The sequence below is a fragment of the Lactuca virosa genome, chromosome 8 (genome assembly GCF_052849685.1).
Source record: "Lactuca virosa cultivar CGN04683 chromosome 8, Lactuca_virosa_CGN04683_v6, whole genome shotgun sequence".
Lineage (NCBI taxonomy): Eukaryota > Viridiplantae > Streptophyta > Magnoliopsida > Asterales > Asteraceae > Lactuca > Lactuca virosa.
In genome coordinates this window covers 247620670-247644314 of record NC_136433.1, presented here as the reverse complement: position 1 = coordinate 247644314, position 23645 = coordinate 247620670, and the positions used below count along the sequence as shown (strand labels likewise).

Below are 23645 nucleotides of genomic sequence, written 5' to 3'. Positions count from 1 at the left end.
GAAGAGAATGTTTTTTCTGGATTTCCAGTGTCACCATTATTACTGTCCATAAAGTTTTTGGGAAGTTGATCTTCTAATCAAATTTGCTTTACTATCGTTCCAAATCATTGCTGATTCAGCAGCACCAAGCAAATAGATATGATCATTAAGGTTCATGTCATAGTCTGTTTCATAGTAGTCCCAAAGGAACTCACTATGTGACTTAGAAAGTGATTGAACATCCAACTTTCTCAAGACTTTAACACCCAACTCTCCCGGCTTGTCAATATGTGACTTCATCTCTAAGATGTGATCACACATAGACCTTGCTTGCCATTAGGGTATGAGTGACCTTGAACTTGTATGAGCCAAACTCGGGAAGTCATATTCATTAGGAAAGCTTGGTTTGGGAAGATCATTGTTGTCTAAACCAGACATCAACAATGGGAGAAATTCACGTACAGTTGATTTAAGTCCTTAATATAACACCCAATATGATATATTAAGGCTAGGAACCAACAAAATATTTTATAACTTGGAAGAGGGATGCCGTAATCCAAGCTATAAAATATTTGAAGGTATGTGAATGACGATTCACCAATTTCCACCAAGATAAACGAAATGTATTATTAGGTTTTAATTGGTTTTGAAACTCCTAGATTCTTTTGAGATTCATTGAACTTTTCAATGGCATGTTTCAATCTCGAGTGTGCCCTTCAGGTTTTGTGACTGGGATGCCGAGGATCACAAAACAAGGTATGAAGTAACCATGCAAATATACTTGGTACCCTTAATATTTACCCCTCAACCGATGTGCCGGTTAACCACACACGCTCCAACGATACTATGATAAACATTAAGTTACCCTTTGCCTACCTTTTTAAGTCCAGGTTAGTGTGCCGGTTAACCACACACGCTCCACTAACAGCTTAAACAAAGTGCAAAGTGTAATTTCATGGATTAACACCTTATTCACATTTTCCTAAGTAACTAAGATTGGGAATTTATAAGTGTTTTGTTACTTAGTATTTATCATTATACTTATAATGAAGGGAGAATTATAGTCCTTGTCCTACCTGTTCGGCTAACGACCCTCCACCGGTCAAGGAAGCGGTGAGTGAGAGTGGACACCCATTAAACTGCCATTTTATAGGCAGTAACCTTATACCCCCCTTATAGACCGGCTTCGTGAATGAGGCCTACTACTGGTAAGACGACTTTACTCTTATACATATATATAAATATTATTAACTTATAATATTATAAAGTATAAGGGTTGAATTTTAACTTTTAAAATTCTAAGGGCTTAACTTGGAATTAAAGTATTCATAAGTGAAAACTTTACAAATTCCAAAACTTGAGGGCAAGTTTTTGAAACTATTCAAAACTTTTCATTTCATAACTTATGAGTTTAATGGTTCATTAAAATGAAGACTCTTCATTTTTTATGTAACCTCTTATTCTTTAATAACACTTTTAAAGAAGTGACTCTTACATAATACTATTTAATGAAAAAGACTCTTCATTTTTTATGTAACCTATGACACTTTTATGAGTTTTAAGATTCATAAATGTGACCTTTTATGTCACTTGAGGACAAGTTACAAAAACACATTTTATGAATTACCTCTAGATTAATTAGGATTGAAAAAACCTAAAACACAATTTTTTTTTCCATTAATCTAAACTTACTCATAAATCAAGGAAACATAAAACTTTTGGTAATTCATAACTTACGGAGTTAAATGCTTAAGATCACAACTTAAAAAAAACTTTTGAGCTCCAAAATTTTATGACAAAATTTGTAACTGCTTAAAACATTTAGATCAAACTTTTAAAACTAATAAAATAATCATATCATTTTATCTTTTACTAAATTTGACCTAATTCAACTCATATAGCAACTGATTCAAATTTTACAAATAATTAGTTTTTTTCACAAAACAAGTAATTATCTTAAAATTTGACAAACTTCATGTTTTTTTTCCTTTTTTTTTCAACTTGAAAATAAAACATTTGCATCAATATAACAGAAAACAACCCATGGCTCTGATACCACTGTTGGGTTTTAAGCATTCTAACACTCCTATGGTGTACATGCAACCCTATAAACCTTGGATATATGTTTTCTCTATTATACATGCAAATATTAACTATTCCAAGGTTTCATCCTAACTAGCATATTATGAAGCACCTATACTACAAAGTTCTAGTTAGATGACATACCTTTTGATGTAGCTTGATGTCTTCAAGCTTTAAGAGCTTAGCCCTAATAGTGTGGAAGCCTCAAGTGGAATCACAAATCACCAAAACACCTTGGAAAACCTTTACAGAATATGGATACTTGGCTCACACTATGAAATCGGTTATTGCCCTCTTTAGTGTATCCACACTACCACTAGCATAATTTCATGAACCATAAGACCCTTTATATAGTGTGGAGGATTAGGGTTAAACCCTAATACCCATGACCTTTCATTTCCTAGGATCCATGGGTTAAAGCTCCATGGACTATCCATGAAGACTTAGCCTAACCTAAATGAACTTGGCCCACTACACATATATATATCTAAGAGTCCATATTTAATCAGTTCCTTTTTATCACTTAATTAATTATAAATTAATTCTTGATCAATACTAATTAAATAATATGATTATATATTAATATATTAGAACTTATAATATATTAATATAAATCATAAATATACTATTCTCAAAAGATTATCCATATAAATTGTGTCGGTGAAGTGCAACCCAAATGGACCATGCCGGGTCGGGTCAAGTACATACCAAATATAGTTATGGACTTAGACATTAATCCAACATCAGGTACTTCTAGTTCGAAAGTGAAGAGCGCAGCTTGAATGCAGCGTATCCACCCATGTTTCCGCACTTTATGATTTTGAGATTGTACTCTGATAACTATTTTTACTTTGACGTACTTTTGAGTGATTGATAAGGATAATTGATGTTTTTGGGTTGAATTACAAAATGAAAGTTTTACCTTATGGTTTTTGTGATGTTACACATAAATTTTTTATTTTCCATGCGTGGAAATTGCTTTGCCACAATGCGGGAACTAGCAATCCTAATTTTGCACAATCATGAAAATCGTCCAAAATTTTGCTTGGTTTTCAGAACATCTTGAAACTTCTCAATCAGAGTTACGATCCATCAAATATGGTCAAAACACTGAAGATAGGTCAAGTTGTCCAACAAAATACTTTTTGCGTCTTTTCAGCTTCTTTTTCCTCGTTTTCCATTCCAGTTCCAATTTTAACTGTAACTGAACATTTCAAGCATATTAAGTACCATATATCTTAAAGTATAACATGGCAACGATGTTTAGTTTCCAAGTTGTCTTGGGACTCTTTTGTTGTTTTGTCAATTTAGTGAAAAGTTTAGGAAAAGCATGAGGGTTTTGCTTTTAGGATTTGTTTCAACATTATAGCCACGATAAATTTTGAGAACAAAATACAGATGAGTGGGGGGAGAATTGTAACACCCATTTCCCGATGTCTGGTACGTAATTTCTTTTAGGAAAAAAATATAAGTTTAATAAATAACATGGGTTGTTGGTTATACATTTAGGTTTTAAACTTTAAGGATGGAAAAGTTATATATATATATATATATATATATATATATATATATATATATATATATATATATATATATATATATATATATGTCACACATAATTAACTAGATGAAATAAATGACTTAAACAAGGCAATTTAATAGCTTAAGGGAGTAATTATAATCAAAAAGATATTTATTAAAAAGAAATATAATAATAATAATAATAATAATAATAATAATAATAATAATAATAATAAATAAATAAATAAATAAATAATATAAATAAATATGATAATAATAATGGGAATATAAGAGTCCAGGGGTCCATTTTGTAATATTTGGAAACCATTTTTGTGAAGAGAATTGAGGGTAGGGGTGTGTTCTACCATCAGACCAAAAATCAGGGACCTAATCTGCCATTTTTGAAAAATTCTAATCTGTCCCTTTCCTTCAGCAACTCAGCTTCACAGGTGGCGAGTTTATATACATACTAGGCGAATATACAATAATATATTAGAATGTTTACAAATATATGTTATATATATATATATATATATATATATATATATATATATATATATATCAATGATGTTGTTGTTAGCTCTTATATAATAACTCTTATAATGAGTTGGTACAAACATTGTTTATATTGAACTATATGATAATGTAGACATCTTTTAGAATTTTATAATCTCAACTGTCTCAATGGTCTCTACCTCATGAATAAAATAAAATTAAATATAATATGATATTTATAGTTATTGTTAAGATTAATTAATTTTAAAAAGTTTATTTGCTTAATATTTTAATTTCTATCATTGTAATTATTTAAAACATCAAATATTTTTTTAAAGGTAACAATATAATTTTTGTATATAATGTTACTTTTAACTATTGATGTTGTAAGCTATTTTGAAATAACGTATTTGGAAGCACTTAATTATTTTAATTTTGTTTCAAAATTTTAATTTTTTTAAAATTTATTTGATGAATATTAGTAGTTTCTTTCATTCTAATTATTTAAAACAACAAACATTGTTTTGTTTTAAAAGAGAACATTATAATTTTAATATAATATTATTTTTAACTATTCTTATTGTAAGTTATTTTTAAGCTACTTATTTGAAAATTCTTAATGATTATAAAAAATATTTGCATGGTTTGTTTCTTAATTTAGAATTATAATTTAGACTTAACATTATAATTTATAACTTGTAGCTATTTATAATATAACCTCTCGATTTTTTTCATGTTTAACTGAAATTTTAATTTAAGTTAATCGTTTAACATTATATTGAAATTAATAATTTAACTATTTTGCATAAAATCATAAATTATACAAAAGTTGTGACTTTGAAATGACAATTGCTCACATACGACAACATATTTAAACTAACTATAATATGTTAAAAAATCAATGTCATAATTTTACAAATAGAAGTAAATTATAATATTTTAATATTGTAGTTTAGTTAATTTATGATTAGAATTTAGTTTTTACATTAATTTAACATTATTAATCAATTTATATTAATTATTAGAAAGAAATTGAAAAGTCATGGATGTTTCAAATGAATGTGATGCAAGTAAAAACGCATCTTTTATAAGTATACTAGGCAAATACACGCACGTTGCACATGAATATCTCTATAGTTGAAATCTTTACAAATATATGTTTTTTTAAATATAACAATAATGTTGTTGTTAAATTTGATATAATAACTAGGTGGGGAACCCCCGTGTTGCGGGGTTCGGATGCGACAATTTTTTCCGTTGTTTTGTAACATCTCATTTAAAAATCAAATAATAATTATTGGAATGTTAGTTTCGGGGGTTAAAGTGTAATTTTGGGGTTTATGTTGCAAAGGATTATAGAAGCCAAGGGGTGCTTAGTATCATTTGGATTTAATATGAAAGGATTTTGGATGGATGGGGTTAAAAGGGTAAATTATGTACCTAAGTTGAAAAGAATTTGTCATGGAGGAGCTATATGGTAACTCTTGGGACTTGAATCATTATAAATCTTAGATGATGGGGGCTGATTTGTAAATTATAGCCTTATAATGAAAAGGAATTGGGAAGGAGGGGCCAAAGGTGTACATTGAAGAAAACTGGAGATGATCGGGTATTAAACCCGTCACCATGCATCGCCACTAAACCCTATCCCTAATCGGATTCACCAGCCACCACTTCTCCTTATACCTCCCCTAACCCTAATTTGAAAAGAAGTCACCACCACTACTGTGAGGTGGTGGCTGCCACCATCTACCACCACCTGCCACCATGAGGGTGGCTGTGGGTGTGTATTATTATGTTATTTTGATTATATGTGTGTGTTCATTGTAATATTGTTGTAATTGTGTCGGAATAATCAATAGAAAAATCCATAACCACCACCGTGAGGTGGTGGCTGCCGCCTCCTACCGCCACCAGCCGCCGTGTTGGGTGGCGGTGTGCCTTGTTGTGTTTTGGACTCGTTTTGGGATACTTGGAAAAAATGGGCCCCATGAAACCCTAATGGGCCCAAAGAAGCCTTAATTGACCTAAAAGTCCAACCATTTGATTATTGGGCTAGTATTTGAGTTGGAAAACCCTAACGCCTTGAAACCCTAATTTTTGGATTGATCGGGACCGCTCGGGAATTATTTAATTAACCTAAGATATTAATTAATTATTAAATTTAAAATATGGAATTATAATCATTGGTAAATTAACCTAAGGCAATAATGGACTTAATAGATTAAGTTTTTAATGGATTAAGCCCTTAATGGGTTAAGTAGGAACACGTAACCCTAATCTCGCTTGGGCCTTAAGTTGGGCCTTTCTATTGGGCTTTAGGGTAAGGTCCATGTGAGGGACTTGGGCCCAATTTGGAAAATTAGGCCATAGACGGGCCATAATTGGAACTTATGATTATGTGATATTGGGCCAACGGAATACCAAGAATTTGGACTAGAATAATTGGATGGGCCTTAAGGAAAGACCATGTAAAGGCCTGGGCACAATTTGGAAAATTGGGCCATACGTTGGGCTTTGGCCCATTACAGACTTTGGGCCTTTGGAGTGTGAGTTGGGCCTTGGGCTTGGAACCAATTATTAATTGGGTATTGTTTGATGTTGACAGTCCGAGAATCTATCAACCAGCAGCTGGAGTTTTATTTGCGGGACATCAGCAATGCCAGGTGAGTTGTCCTCACTATACTCAAGGGTCTAAGGCACCAAGGCCGGCCGTTTGGATTGTTATCTGGTTATGTTATGCTAGTATGATCTGTTAGATCGGTATCCTAGAGGGTAGGATAATATTATATGGTATGTGGTATGATCTGGTAGATCGGTATCCTAGAGGGTAGGATAATATTATGTGGTATGTGGTATGATCTGTTAGATCAGTATCCCGGTAAATAGGATGGTATTATGTGCTATGTGGTATGATATGTTAGATCAGTTATTGTCTATAGACTGTTATGTGATTATATGTTATATGTGTACATGTTTGTTTGGCGGTTGAGGCTTATCTGCTTTGTGCGAAAGCCAATAGACCTGGGCATTCCAACCGGTTGGTTGTGGGCCATGAGTATTCAATCCCGAAGATGATTGGACTCATAGTATGTTGGCATTCCAATCTGTTGGTTGTGGGCCTGGGGTATTCCAACTCGACGGTTGACTGGACCCAGAGTATGCTGTTTTTTATTATGTGTATTGTTGTGTGTACGGGTATTTTGGGGAAACTCACTAAGCTTTGTGCTTACGGTTTCAGTTTATTGTTTCAGGTGCTTCAGATGTCTCGGCAGGGCGAAGGCGTGACCGTACACATCCTCGTGTTTTGGACTTATGGTTTCTGGGATACTCTGATATTAAATTATTTTGAAAACATTTTGTAATAACAAATGGCTTTTGGATGTTTGAAAAAGTTTTAAATTGGCTTGATTTTTTTATGGGTGTTACAAGTTGGTATTAGAGCCTTGGTTTGAGTGAATTGGAGGAACACCCGTGTGAATCCAGTCTCAAATCAAGGAAAGGATTTTAAAATGATTTTTAAATGGTTTTCAAATTAAGTAAAGGAGGATGCAGAGTGTACGATCAGCTGGAGCCAGTAAGTAGACTCCAAAATACCATACTGTTATTTGATGTTATGATGTGTTAAAACAACATGCTAGAGATAGGCTAGGGATCTTCAGAAATTGCATGATAGAATTGCCTGATTATATGATGACTGCTAGCCTAGGGTTTTCCTTATATGAGATTGACATCATTACTGTAGTTGCTTAGTTTATGCATCACAGTTATATATAATTAAGATCTTATAGCCTGAGAATGTTTGGTTTGGCATTTTGTTCTGTTCTTGTTTGATTGGGGGCTCAGGGTAGGATCAGATATTCGAAAGTCTATAGGGTCCAACGTTATGTATGGCTAGCATACACGAGTGCTGCAGGGTTGGTGGAAGTTTCATGGGCGGGTTGTGAGAGGCCGGGAGGCCAGTTATGAGATGTTTATCATTCCTATAGGAGTGAGGATTGAGCGCTCGCTATGTTTATTTATATTGTTAGGGTGTTGTGGTGATACTTGAGACAAATATGGGTAGGTGTGGAAGGTAGTATGGGCACGTACTACTGAAAGCACAGGACCCATACGCGTAGCAAGGAAGTCACAACCCCTAGGGTTGGGTTTGGGAGTTGGTCCCCTATCATTATATGGGTTATCAGAGATCTTTCTGGTATCTTACTAGAATGTTGGTTACGAGACGACTTGAGAACGGATCCGGGTTAGGATCGGGAGCTGGCAGCCAGGATAGGCCAGCATTGTCATAAGATCGTGTCAGTGAGATCATCCGGGAGGAGGTGATCGAGATTGTCTGGGGACAGTTGCCGTAGATGTTTGGGTCTATCAAGACCGCACGGTGGAGTATTTCGCCGAGCGTTGTGCAGCCATTGCTGAGACGGTTGTCGCAACAGCTATAGCAACTGTAACGACGGTAAGGTGGAGGAGATGGTCGAGCTTTCCAGTACCATGATTGGTTACTAGGACATATTCTGATGAGCAGAGGGCTGCAGTTATTTGTGATCAGGGAGATGTTGTGTATTCGTTACATTCCGCGGTTTGAGTGGGAGAGTCTAGCACATGAGTTTATAAATTTGAGGCTTCAGGGGTTTTTGCTCGAGGCTGGAATGTGAGTAGCAGGGACTCCGAAAAGGAGTAATGATTATGTTCAGCTTGAGTTATGCAGCTGGAAGTAGAATGGTTAATTGATAGGATTGGAATGTCGTTTCTAGGGCAAGGATTGTGCCCTATCAGTTTTCGAGCTCGAAGAAGTGAGCAGACTTGGGACCCCAGGATCAGGTTGTAATCCATTTCGGGGTCAGTTGGTCGCCGAGATTGGTGACAGTAGGTCAGCGCTGGTGAGCATGGGTGGGTCGATGTGGCATAAGTATTTTGTGAGGTCCGGTTCGCCTTGGATCTCTTGAATCGGGCGGTAAGGATTGATTGTACGATCTATTGCACTTTTGGGATTGGAGACTATGTCTTGGGAGTAGTTTGTAGCCCGATATAGGGCAGAGGTTGCTTCAGCTACTGCAGATCAGATACGAATGATCGAGATGGTGAGTGAGTGAGGGTGCAAGATCCTGAATGATATTATTTCTAGAGTCGAGGGCGGGAGATTTGTTAGAGCACTTTAGAAAGAAGGATGTTATGTGGGAGGTCTGCAGACAGGGTCCCACAGGATGGTTAATCAGCATTGTCAGAAGTCAGTAGTTTTAGTAACCATTATTGATTAACGGATGAAAGCGCCAAAGGAAGTAGCTCGTTGCTGTGGTATTAGTGGGAGTATTTGTCTTTTGGTCTTCAAGATTTGAGTGTGGGATTATTCAAGCATTAGGGACTGCCGGTTCTACTGGGATTCAGGAAGTGTTCATCTAGTTCTTAGAAGTGGGTGATCATTTGGGATTGGCCAGTAATGAAGCAATAATTAGTAAGAGTTGGTTGTTATCGGATCGATCGTTGGAAAGTGAGAAGGATTGGGAATTCTCCCATTTTCATGTATTGTGAAGACTTAGTCGAATCTAAGTGGGGTAGAATCGTCCCAACATACAGAAGCAGGAGCGGTTTTGAAAATGGGATAAGTTTCGCATCGATGTCAGGAAGGAAGACAACCTAAGTGACTGGTTTGAGGGTTGTGTGAGTCGGGAGTTCGGTAAAACTCCCCAGCATATGAATCGCGTCTTCTCGATGCTTGATAGCAGAATTTGGCGAATCAGGTTGGGATTCTAACCATGAGTTATGTTCAGTTATGTGTTAGGTCGAGTGCATGTTCGACTGGTATGGAAAGTTTTGTAAGACTACGGGGGTAGCCGTAGCATTCGTTAGGGATCAGGTAGTATGGAACGTGATGTAAGACTGCGGGGGTAGCCGTAGCATTCACTAGCATCAGATAGTGCTAGAAGTGTTGTAAGTCTGCGGGTGTAGCCGTAGCATTCACCAGGTTAGCAAATAATGCTAGAGTGATGTAAGCCTGTGGGCGTAGCCACTACATTGACTAGGTTGGTAGATAGCATGAGTGCGTTGTTAGGACGCGGAAGGGACAGTAGTAACCACCAGTCCAGGTGTAGCAGTGAGGATATGGAAATCCACAGATGGGTTTATGGGTTTCCCCCGAGGGATTAGACCAGGGTAAGCCAGTGATAAGACTGTAGGAACATCACCACAGTTATGAGACCAAGGAAGAAATGGATTGCTTAAGGTTGTTTGTGATATAAGTCTACCATTGGTCATGTAGCAATCGCTTTTAGCCGTGGATTTGGTAACGAAGAGATTTGACGCATGGATTCGATCGGTTGGATCAGGAGGTTGTTAGAGTCGCAGTGGCATGATAACTAGTGGCAACTAGTTCCAGGGAAGGATTTCGTTCGGAAGTTGTGTGAGGCAACTATGTGGGAGTCCTTTAGCTCCGCGACCGGGCCGGAACCCGGTATTTCAGTTGAATGTTACTCGGTTGTGACGAATCAGAGGATTTTGGATGAGATGCAAGGATAGGTCCTTGGATTTCAAGTTGTGGGTTAGACCTGATTTGTGTATATAGTGGTATTCCAATCTAGGGTATTCCATCGTGAGGATGACTGGACCCTACGATTGAGTGCAACTAACGTGTTTGGTATTCCAACCCAAGGGTTGATTGGACCAAACATGTGAGTGATACGAGGGTATTCCATCCTAGGGATGACTGGACCAGTCGTAGGCATGCCTGATATTCCAGCCCGAGGCTAATTGGGCCAGGTATGAGTATTTGTGCTTATGAGCCGGTTATTATATGTGTGTGGTTCGGGAACTAAAGGAAACATTGTCTTGTTGATCCTAAAAGGGTTCATCTCCCTGTTTACACCCCCGTTATTCATTATATCCCTCGGAATTGATTACCAGAACGAGTTTCTCGGGAAGGAGTAGTTAATCTCTTTTCAAGAAAAGGATCATAGTTAGCAGTGTGGGATTTGTGATTCTGTTTTCTAGTGGGAACCTCAGGTTATCAGAAGTTAAGTAACTAGTTGGGAGTTAAGTGCAATGCATTCGACAACGACAACATACTTTTTAGAAGGCAATATAGAATGACAACATACTTTGGATTGATAGCAAATTGAGCTCCCCTATAAATGAAATATAAAATAAAATAAATAAATAAAATATATATCATTTTAAGGTAAAAAGAAGATTGAGATTTTAAGAAGACATATGCATCCATGTCTGGTTCACGTGAGTTGTAAGAAGATGAGTTTCCCACATAAGTTGATTGCCTAATCCTAAAAACAATTAAGAGAACTTAAACAAAAATTCAAAAATGTGAATTTACTAAAATGCCCTTGAAGGGTAAAAAGGATAGATATATCACCTTGTTAGTTCTTCATCTTGCACAACAGGGACTGGAGCAGTTTTTGAGAAAAGCAAACTGTGGTTACTAAGTCCAGCTATACCAAGAGTGTAACATCCGGATGTCCAGGTATTATATTTTATCATTTATTTTTGAGTTTAAGAGGTGGACTCGACGAGTTGACGCTTAGACTCGTCGAGTAGGATCGCGATTGCTGACTGGATTAATGAAGGGACTCGACGAGTCGGAAAGGGGGGACTCGACGAGTCCGCGCGGTAAGCTGAAACCCTAAATCCCCGGGCCTGAGCCCTATTTAAAGGACCTTATAGCCCTCTTGTGCGGCTACCTGTCCAGAGAGAGATACCCTATTGATCTTGAGCGAGTTGTGAGAGAGTTTGAGCATCTTTGATCATTTTTGGTGTGATTTTGCAAAGGAGAAAGTGTTTCCAGCAAGGGGAGGTCAAGAGGATTGCATTTCAGTGGGTTTTCAGCTTGGATTTCAGCGTTGAGGTAGCTATTCGGTCCTATTCTTCTGTTTTGCTTAAGAGCATTGAATTTAGGGTTTTCTATACCCTTTTATGGCTTGTTTAGTTGAGTGTAGTGTCCCATTGAGTGCTAAACTCTAGATCTGGACCTTTTGAGGTCCAGAGAGCCTGAACCATTCTGCTTTTTGTGGTTCTATGGAGGAAATGGACATAGGTTGCCATGTTAGAAGGGATTTCACCAAAATAAGTCGTGGGTGCAATGCATGTGTAGCAAGATTCGACCTTTACGTGGTTATTGGTCATGGGGAAGTCAGATCTATAGATTAGAGGAGCAGATCTGACCTCAGGAGGTCAGATGAGTGTTTTCATGGGAGCAACTCGCCGAGTTCATAAGTGGACTCGACGAGTCGAGTCGAGGTTGCCCCGCGATTCGTTGCTGAGTAACCCGACGAGTGGAGAGGGAACTCATCGTGCCAAGCGAGGCTTAGAAGGATTCTGAGGGCCAGTGTGGACTCGCCGAGTCGCCCGAGTGCACTCGACGAGTCTGGTCAAAGTTTGACCGTTGACCGGAGTTGACTTCTTTGACTTTTAGGGTTTAGTCAATGTTTGGACTTATGAGCCATTAGAGGGGTAGAATGGTCTTTTACCCTTCTTAGAGAACTTATAGAGAGGGGTTAGCCTAGCCTTTAGAAGTTGTATTAATTAGAGTAATTATTTATGTGATTAGGCGGAGGCTAGTGTAGTATTTCAAAGTTCGAGGTTTACCGAGTTATCTGAGGTGAGTCTTCTCACTATACTTTACCTTGAGTGGTAATTAGAGTTATGTGGAAGAGTATCTTGTATGCTATTTATGTGATGTGTTGCACTGCATTATTTCTATGTGATTTATGTTGTGTGTATTCCAGAGTTTACAGAGTTAGGACCGGAAGGTCCACAGAGTTAGGACCAGAGGGTCCACAGAGTCAGGGCCAGAAGGCCCACAGAGTTATAGGCTCGAGTGGCTAATATGTGTTATATGTGGTATTTTGGGGAACTCACTAAGCATTTATGCTTACAGTGTTTTGTGTTATGTGTTTCAGGTACCAGTGAGGATCGCGGGAAGGCGCCCGCATGATCAGTACACACATTAGGAGTTTTTATACATTATGATCTTGGGTTGTGTTTTATGGATTGATATATGAAACAATGAGATTTTATAATATTTATGAATGAAAATATGTTTTTAAAATGTGAAAAATTGTTTTGAAATTTACGGTGTTACAAGTTGGTATCAGAGCCTTGGTTTAAGGGATTTGGGTGCACCTTCGGGCGTATCTGAACTCAAATTGAGGATTTGAGAAATTTTTTAAAATAAAACAAGGTTTTTATAAAAGGGTAAAAGGTTTTGAAAAGAGCAGAGCAGAGCAGTGTGTACGATCAGCCAGCGCCCGAACGGTGATTTCCCAAAATACCCTTATATTATGTGTATGAGAAATGTTATGATATGTTATGCATGCTAGAATAGGCTAGGTGTTCTTATTAGGACTAGAGTGGCTTGATTTGTGATGCCTTTGCCTAGGAGTTTTGTTGCTAGGAGATGCTTGAGAGTGAGTAGATAGCAGCGAGGAGCTTATGAGAGATCTGCTAGAGAGTAGAATATACATAAGTAAGAGTAGAGTACTTGGGATTTGGGATCCTAGGAGGAGGACTTGGAATGAATACTGATGCGGTGTGGACGGTAGTATTGGGCCCATACTACTGAAGACACCGTAGCAGTGCGCAGCCCAAGTAAGAATCATTGGGGTACCAGGGAACGAGTAGGGTTGACTTATCGAGTGCGAGTATGCTCGAGCGAGTCTCTGATATTTCTTATGTTGTATTTCAGAGACATCATGGTTGGGACACGCCACAGACCGGAGACCAGCGGGGTGAGTGATGAGGAGCTCCGCCAGATGATCCATGAGGAGGTGGCTGCGGCTATCCGCGCAGAGATTCCAGAGATGTTCGGGTCTATTAAAACCAAGCTGATTGAGACTTTTGATGAGAGATACGCAGCGGTTACTAAGGTTGCAGCTGCTGCACCTACCGCAGCTGTTGCTGCTGCCAGATCTCAGGGTGGTGATTCGTTGCTGTTCCGGGAGTTCAGCAACACGAAGCCACCAGAGTTTGATGGGACGCAGGATCAGATTGTTGAAATGAGATGGGTTTCTAATATTGAGGGATGCTTCTATACGTGTTCATGTCCGGAGCATCTGAGAGTTCGGTTCACGTTGAACCAGCTTCGCTTGGGAGCGAAGGACTGGTGGAAGTTTGTTACAGCGCACTATTCGTCTACTGAGCTTGCTGCGGTGACCTGGGAGAGGTTCACTGCTATGTTCCGTGATGAGTACGTTCCCCTGGTGGAGAGGGAGCGTTTGGCCCAGGAGTTTCTGACCCTCAAGCAGGGTACTGAGTCCATTACTGTGATCACTAGGATGTTCGATGAGAGGGTGATGTTCTGCCCTGAGCACGTGTCTACCGAGCAGGCACGCATGAGTCGGTATTTGAGCATTTTGAGGAGAGACATCCGAGAGTTCGTGGCGAACTCGTCATACCGGACATTTTCCGAGCTTCAGGAAAATGCTCGGAAGAGAGAGATAGAGCTTGAGACTCAGGCTAGGGAGGAGGCGGAGTCTCAGGGGAAGGATCGGCGACCGGCACAGTCCCAGCCGGCAGCCAAGCGGGCCAAGCCCGCTGATTCGAGATCAGGGAAACAGAAGGGTCGCACTTGTGGCAAGTGCGGCAAGGGTCATGAGGGGGTTTGTAGAGCAGGGTCTTGCTACAAGTGTGGCAAGGAGGGGCACATGGCCAAGGATTGCCCCAAGGGGTTTGCAGTATGTTTCCACTGCAACCAGACCAGACACTGGAAGGCCGAGTGTCCGCAGCTGCGGGGGCCAGCACAGGGAGCATCGCAGGGATCTGCCCCTGCTGCTGTTCGAGCTACCGAGAGTCGGCCGGTGAAGGCCGAGGCACCAAAGGCACGGGGGAGAGCCTTCCAGTTGACCGTAGAGGAGGTCCGCGCGGCACCCGATGTTGTGGCTGGTATGTATTCTTTCATGTATTTATTATGATGTTTGAGATATTGTGCTTATATTATGATATGTGTAGGTACTTTTCTTGTGAGTTCTGTACCTGCCTTGGTGTTATTTGACTCGGGTGCGAGACGATCTTTTGTATCTTTAGCCTTTAGTCATCACATCAGTACCCGTCGAGAGGCGTTGAGTCGACCTCTGCGAGTTTCCATAGCTGACGAGCGAACGGTGTACGCCACTAATGTGATTCGAGGATGTGTACTCGAGATCTTCGGCGTTGAGTTTCCGATTGACTTGGTCCCGATTGCGATGGGTGATGTATGTGTCATCGTGGGCATGGACTGGTTGAGCCGATTTAGAGCGGTTATCGACTGCGAGCGACAGCTGGTGACCATACGAGACCCTAGTGGGGGAGTTCTTACGGTGTACGGCGAGGGTACCCGTTCCGGGTCAACGTTCTGTTCGGCGGCCAGAGCGAGGCAGAGTCTACAGCAGGGCTGTAGTGGGTTTGTGGCTTACGTGGTGGATACGAGGATTGGTGAGGAGAGACCGAGATCAGTTGATGAGGTTCCGATAGTGCACGAGTTCCCGAATGTTTTCCCCAAGGAGTTGCCGGGTGTGCCTCCCGAGAGGCAGGTAGAGTTCCGCATCGATTTGGTTCCGGGGGCAGCGCCTATCGCCTTGCGCCGCCAGAGATGCAGGAGTTATCCTCGCAGTTTCAGGAGCTGATGGGGAAGGGATTTATTTGGCCGAGTAGCTCGCCGTGGGGAGCGCCGATCCTTTTTGTCAAGAAAAAGGATGGTTCACACCGGATGTGCATTGATTACCGGGAGTTGAACAAGTTGACAGTCAAGAACCGTTACCGCTTACCGAGGATCGACGATTTGTTTGATCAGTTGCAGGGAGCGTCTTGGTTCTCGAAGATCGATCTGAGGTCTGGATATCATGAGATGAGAGTGCGCGATGGGGATATCCAGAAGACAGCATTCAGGACTCGTTATGGGCATTACGAGTTCGTGGTGATGCCTTTCGGGATCACCAATGCACCGGCGGCATTCATGGGCCTCATGAACAGAGTGTGCAGGCCGATGTTGGATCGTTTGATGATCGTGTTCATTGATGATATATTGGTGTATTCGAGATCCAGGGAGCAGCATGAGGAGCATTTGAGGGAGATCGTCGGAGTTCTGAGATCGGATAGGCTTTATGCCAAATTCTCCAAGTGTGATTTCTGGTTACGAGAGGTCCAGTTCCTGGGGCATCTCGTTAACCAGAATGGGATATTGGTCGATCCGGACAAGATTGAGGCAGTGGTGAGTTGGGAGGTGCCGAGATCCCCCACCGGGATATGGAGTTTTCTGGGGTTGGTCGGCTATTATCGGAGATTTATTAAGGATTTCTCCAAGATTGATGTTCCTCTCACCAGGTTGACCCGGAAGGGCGTGGCTTTCAGTTGGGGCCCAGAGCAGCAGGCCTCCTTCGAGACACTTCGCCAGAGATTATGCGAAGCCCCAATGTTATCCCTTCCAGAAGGGATGGAGGATTTTGTGGAATATTATGATGCATCGATTTCGGGATTGGGTGCGGTGCTGATGCAGTGGGGGCATGTGATAGCATACGCATCGAGGAAGTTGAAGCCTCATGAGACGAGGTATCCCACTCACGATCTGGAGTTGGGGGTTGTGGTGTTCGCCCTCAAGATCTGGCGTCACTATTTGTATGGAGTTTCGTGTACCATATACACGGATCACAAGAGCTTGAAGTATTTGATGGATCAGCCCAACCTGAATATGCGCCAGAGGAGATGGTTGGATGTGTTAAAGGATTATGAGTGTGAGATCCTGTACCACCCGGGCAAGGCTAACGTTGTAGCCGATGCCTTGAGCTGTGGCAGAGAGTGCCCCGATTCGTGATGTTTGTTTGAGGTTGACGGTGATGACTCCGGTGTTGGACACCATTCGGGAGGCTCAGGTTGAGGTCATGAGGCTGGAGAACCGCAAGAGAGAGCGGGTAGTCAGGCAGGTGTCTGAGTTCGTTGCCGATAGCCGAGGACTTATGACCTTCTAGGGTCGGGTTTGGGTGCCGTTTGAGGGCGGGGCACATTCCATTCTGATGGAGGAGGCGCATAGATCGAGGTTCTCGATCCATCCCGGGGCCACTAAGATGTACTTGGATCTGAAGAGATACTATTAGTGGCCCTGTATTGCATGGTTTGTTGAGAGGTGCTTGACCTGTCGCAGGGTTAAGGCCGAGCACCAGCATCTGCATGGCAAGTTGCAGCCACTTGAGGTTCCCCAGTGGAAGTGGGAACAAATTTCCATGGATTTTATCACCAAATTGCCGAGGACTGCGAGGAGTGTCGATGCAATTTGGGTGATCGTTGACCGGTTGACGAAGAGTGCTCATTTCCTTGCCATCAGTGAGAGCTTTTCTGCAGAGAGGCTGGCAGAGTTGTATGTGAGGGAGGTGGTATCGCGGCAGGGAGTACCGATCTCGATTGTCTCAGATCGAGATGTGCGTTTCACTTCCAGGTTCTGGAAGAAATTCCATGAGGAGTTGGGTACGAGGTTGCATTTCAGTACCGCTTACCACCCCCAGACGGACGGACAGAGTGAGCGGACGATTCAGACGCTCGAGGATATGCTTCGGGCATGTGTGTTGGACTTCGGAGGAAGTTGGGACACGTATTTCCCATTGGCTGAGTTTTTCTATAACAACAGCCACCATTCGAGTATCGGTATGCCTCCCTTCGAGTTGTTGTATGGGAGGAGGTGTCGGACTCCCATATGTTGGGGAGAGGTAGGGCAGCGAGTGATGGGCAGTACTGAGATAGTGCTTCAGACGACAGAGCAGATACAGCAGGTCAGACAGAGGTTGTTGACAGCTCAGAGTCGCCAGAAGAGTTATGCGGATAGGCGACGATCCGAGCTTGAGTTCCAGGTGGGAGATTTCGTACTCCTGAAGGTATCTCCTTGGAAAGGAGTGATCCGATTCAGGAAGAGGGGCAAGCTGGGGCCCCGGTACATCGGTCCGTTCAGGGTAACCGTGAGGGTGGGAAAGGTAGCATATCGTCTGGAGCTACCTGCGGAGTTGAGCCAGATTCATGATACCTTCCATGTGTCTCAATTGAGGAAGTGTATAGCCGACGAATCGGCGGTGGTGCCATTGGAGGATATTCAGGTGGATGCGAGCCTGAATTATGTTGAGAGGCCAGCTGCGATTATGGATCGGAAGATCAAGGTTCTGAGGAACAAGGAGGTGCCCCTGGTGCAGGTCCAGTGGCAACATCGGAGAGGGTCCGAGCTAACTTGGGAGTCGGAGTTGGAGATGCCTGAGCAGCATCCAGAGTTGTTTGCGGAGTAAGACTTCGAGGGCGAAGTATGATTCTAGTGGGGGAGAATTGTAACATCCGGATGTCCAGGTATTATATTTTATCATTTATTTTTGAGTTTAAGAGGTGGACTCGACGAGTTGACGCTTAGACTCGTCGAGTAGGATCGCGATTGCTAACTGGATTAATGAAGGGACTCGACGAGTTGGAAAGGAGGGACTCGACGAGTCCGCGCTGTAAGCTGAAACCCTAAATCCCCGGGCCTGAGCCCTATTTAAAGGACCTTATAGCCCTCTTGTGCGGCTACCTGTCCAGAGAGAGATACCCTATTGATCTTGAGCGAGTTGTGAGAGAGTTTGAGCATCTTTGATCATTTTTGGTGTGATTTTGCAAGGAGAAAGTGTTTCCAGCAAGGGGAGGTCAAGAGGATTGCATTTCAGTGGGTTTTCAGCTTGGATTTCAGCTTTGAGGTAGCTATTCGATCCTATTCTTCTGTTTTGCTTAAGAGCATTGAATTTAGGGTTTTCTATACCCTTGTATGGCTTGTTTAGTTGAGTGTAGTGTCCCATTGAGTGCTAAACTCTAGATCTGGACCTTTTGAGGTCCAGAGAGCCTGAACCATTCTGCTTTTTGTGGTTCTATGGAGGAAATGGACATAGGTTGCCATGTTAGAAGGGATTTCACCAAAATAAGTCATGGGTGCAATGCATGTGTAGCAAGATTCGACCTTTACGTGGTTATTGGTCATGGGGAAGTCAGATCTATAGATTAGAGGAGCAGATCTGACCTCAGGAGGTCAGATGAGTGTTTTCATGGGAGCAACTCGCCGAGTTCATAAGTGGACTCGACGAGTCGAGTCGAGGTTGCCCCGCGATTCGTTGCTGAGTAACCCGGTGAGTGGAGAGGGAACTCATCGTGCCAAGCGAGGCTTAGAAGGATTCTGAGGGCCAGTGTGGACTCGCCGAGTCGCCCGAGTGCACTCGACGAGTCTGGTCAAAGTTTGACCGTTGACCGGAGTTGACTTCTTTGACTTTTAGGGTTTAGTCAATGTTTGGACTTATGAGCCATTAGAGGGGTAGAATGGTCTTTTACCCTTCTTAGAGAACTTATAGAGAGGGGTTAGTCTAGCCTTTAGAAGTTGTATTAATTAGAGTAATTATTTATGTGATTCGGCGGAGGCTAGTGTAGTATTTCAGAGTTCGAGGTTTACCGAGTTATCTGAGATGAGTCTTCTCACTATACTTTACCTTGAGTGGTAATTAGAGTTATGTGGAAGAGTATCTTGTATGCTATTTATGTGATGTGTTGCACTGCATTATTTCTATGTGATTTATGCTGTGTGTATTCCAGAGTTTACAGAGTTAGGACCGGAAGGTCCACAGAGTTAGGACCAGAGGGTCCACAGAGTCAGGGCCAGAAGGCCCACAGAGTTATAGCCTCGAGTGGCTAATATGTGTTATATGTGGTATTTTGGGGAACTCACTAAGCATTTATGCTTACAGTGTTTTGTGTTATGTGTTTCAGGTACCAGTGAGGATCGCGGGAAGGCGCCGGCATGAGCAGTACACACATTATGAGTTTTTATACATTATGATCTTGGGTTGTGTTTTATGGATTGATATGTGAAACAATGAGATTTTATAATATTTATGAATGAAAATATGTTTTAAAATGTGAAAAATTGTTTTGAAATTTACGGTGTTACAAAGAGACTAAAAAAAACTGTGTGATCTTTAACAGATGCATCCCTGTAACAAAAGAAATTGTTCTGAAGAAATTTAATAATTCAAATCACATTAAAAAAACCTTATTTTTAATGAATTACATAGTACAAACATTTTCTGTTCACAATAATGCTCTTCATGCAACTGTTGTTGAGTTAAAGAAACATCAAAACCCTGTTTTCTGATACTGAAAAGCTCCTTAAGATCCTGAAATAAAAAAAACAAATAATATATATATATATATATATATATATATATATATATATATATATATATATATATCAGTTTCCATAATTTATTAATAAAAAAAATAATAAGAAAATACTCACTTGTTGACTGAAATACGGAATTTGCTCTTTTTGTTCAGTAACACTTATGAATAAACCCCCTTTGTATATGAAAATTATATTAATATTAAAATAAAACTACCTTATATATCAATGCTTGCCTTACTGTATTAGGTAAGTGTTCTTCTGCCCTGAAGCACAAGTGTTCAAAATCGCCAAGTGTGTCTAGATTCCAACTAACCTTTACACAACATCATTAAACAATATCAAATTTTTAATGTCTGATAAGTTATTAAATTAATTTTTGTATAAAAATTAATTACCTCTCCTCTAATCAAGTCATTAATTTTTAAACTCCTTCTTTAGGGACACAGAATCTGTAAGTATATGGAGTTCCTTTTGATAACTCTTTTTCTCATATATACAGGAGGTACACACATCTTTCAAGTTCGAGGGCACTTACCTCATTTAAGCAAAAGCAACGCTAAACTTCACCAGATTGTAGAAGCTTCTCAGCGTATTGTATGTACAAATCAGACATCTTTAAGCTTCTTCACCAAATTCTGTACAAAGACACATACGTACATGACTTATCTACTTATCAAGGCTGTCACAGAGATTATAAACCGCAGCAACCAAGAGAAATGATATCCCGAATTCCCAATATCAGCAACAAAATGTAATCAACATGTTTTCAGAAAAAACTAAGCCTACAAGTTAGTTTCACGCTCCACAAAATGCAAGAAAACCAAGGAAAGAAAAACCCTTTTAGTTAAAGCTGATTGCTGGATCATATGATATAATATATAATAAACATTTGATGTTGCAAGGCGGAAAATGTGTGTTACACCTCAGTTTAGTTTACATAATCCCCAACTATGTATTGTGCACATAATTTCAGTTTGAACACAAATCTCAATAACAAATATCAATGAACAATAATTTAAAAAATCACAAGTACGTACGTTTATGATTTCCACTACCTGGCCGACTCCACTCTCACCAAGGAAAAGAGGCTGGAATTACAACAGATACATGCTTTCAGGTTGTACAAATGAGATGTTTATTAGATCCATAAAAAAAAGGTGTAGCCTCTAGTAGACCGAATTGAATCTGAAAGACCCTCCCACCTGTCTAAGCAGCAATTTTGCCAAAACACATCCACCAGACCAGATATCTATCGCAGTGGTGTACTCAGTCGCCCTAAAATTAGTTCAGGCGCTCAATAGTACCTTGAACAAATATAAGATATGTTTGGCTCTCCTTTTACCTATCAAAAACACATCAAATGTAATGCAACACAAATATCAATGTAATACATATGATATAAACATGGGCACATACCAAAACTGTTGCACTTCCAAACTCGCATAGCTTTACCTCATCGGTATGTGGGTTTACCTGTTAAGAGTTAAGGAGAATCATACACTTCAGGTATGGTACACAAAATGATAAAATAAATTTACAATCAACCTGAACCTATCTTGGATCTTGGATAAACTATATAAATACATAGTCCCTCTCAAGGAAAGACACCGGTGCAAATTTAAATGTTAAACAAATGATGCACGCACATGACATGGACTAATAAATTAATCAACCAATGTTATGATTTATATCTCAGGAGAGAAGCATACCAACAGATTTTGAGGCTTGATGTCCATGTGACACACTCCAATATGTAGAGAAGCATACCAATAGATTTTGAGTCTTGATGTGTAGGCCACGGCTCTGAAAATCTGCAGCATAGTCAATGAAAATGGCTTAGTGATCATACAAGATACAACTAAAGTTGAACATGGTCACGTCGATGTCGCGTGGGGGGAAAGAGAGATCTAGTAGTGCACAAACATTTCAAGGGCCTGTAATGAGCTGAAAACAATGTATACAAGTGAATTCAGCATCCACGTTATACACAAAAATCATTCCCAGTAAAACAGATTCGTCTTTAGTTCAATACCTAGCCAAGAATATGAGCACTTGAATGCGAGTATGGTTCGACGCTTTTCCTTCCATCATCGATCAAACAAAATTTCCAAATTTTGTAACCTGAGGTTCATAATACGTACCTGAAGCAAACAAATTTTGAAATTGAAGTCAAGCCAAAATCCAAAAAAGATAATCCAACAATCTCACATGTACAACTTACAACTCGGTTGCACAACTCGACTGTTCCCGACAAAGGCAAGAAAAAAACGAAAGGAAAATAGAAGATACAGGAGGCAAGCAGCAAAGGTTGTACCTGATTTGTACAAAATTTCCAAATTTTGTAACCTGAGGTTCATAATACGTACCTGAAGCAAACAAATTTTGAAATTGAAGTCAAGCCAAAATCCAAAAAAGATAATCCAACAATCTCACATGTACAACTTACAACTCGGTTGCACAACTCGACTGTTCCCGACAAAGGCAAGAAAAAAACGAAAGGAAAATAGAAGATACAGGAGGCAAGCAGCAAAGGTTGTACCTGATTTGTACCTGATCGTTGCTGCAACAACTTCGACCACGACTTCGCCCAGAGAGTGGTGGTGGAAGCCCTCTTCTTCAAAGCGGAAGCCCCGCACCAGCAGCGGACCCTGGCCGTGAACGAAACCCCCAACCCAATCGCCGCTTCGTGGAGCACGCGTACAAGTACCGACCCATGAAGGTGGTGGAGTTTAAGCTGCTACGTCAGCAGTGCATGGTGTACCTTGACCTGAAAAGGGAAGAAAGCAAGAAACCCTAAGTTTCTTTGTTTGAAACCTTGCTAGGTCTGTTGGAATCAGTTGCCTCATCTGCATCGTGTCTGTTGGAATCACTTGCCTCATCTATATGGTCCCGTCTGTAGATTGGAGAAGAAAACAAAAGCAACGATCAATAGAAATTTGAAGGTGATGAGTTTAGACGAAGATGGAGAGTTTTCGAAAAGCGGTGAAATCCGAATATGGTTGGATGAGAAAGTGGGTGGGGGGAAGATAAGGCAGAACCCACGAGAACCACCAGGGGAGACGCCGGAACGACACATATCAGCCCCATCCTTATCTTTACACCTCTATTAATAATTTAAGGGACCAAATTGCCAATATACCAAACTTTAGTGCCAAAAATCTGAACCACTAAAAATATGAAAACTTATGGGCTATTTTTGCCAAAAAATCAGGATGTTCACTATTCATAAAGATGGTAATCTTTAATATATATATATATATATATATATATATATATATATATATATTATAACTGTATAATAGATATAATATATTAATTATTTTGAATTGTATAATACATCTATTATAACTGTATAATAGATATAAGAATTCGTATACTAAATTGATATAATATATTAATTATTTTGAATTATATGATAATATAT

General features: G+C 40.4%; 1 long non-coding RNA gene across 10 annotated transcripts; it reads right to left on the bottom strand.

The window, feature by feature from the left end:
- Positions 1-20045: 20045 nt before the first annotated feature.
- On the bottom strand, positions 20046-23278 carry LOC145133769 (uncharacterized). 10 transcript variants are annotated; one of them, XR_013718735.1, is made up of 10 exons: positions 22761-23278; positions 22536-22587; positions 22254-22362; positions 21931-22165; positions 21638-21694; positions 21259-21563; positions 20757-20856; positions 20617-20670; positions 20336-20534; positions 20046-20213 (listed from the first exon to the last, which is right to left on the bottom strand). It is a non-coding gene; the product is annotated as an uncharacterized LOC145133769 (long non-coding RNA). The 10 variants fall into 10 exon arrangements; XR_013718739.1 differs by having other exon boundaries at positions 20436-20534; XR_013718743.1 differs by lacking the exon at positions 20046-20213 and having other exon boundaries at positions 20254-20534; positions 21277-21309; positions 21424-21563.
- Between the last annotated feature and the right edge of the window lie 367 nt (positions 23279-23645).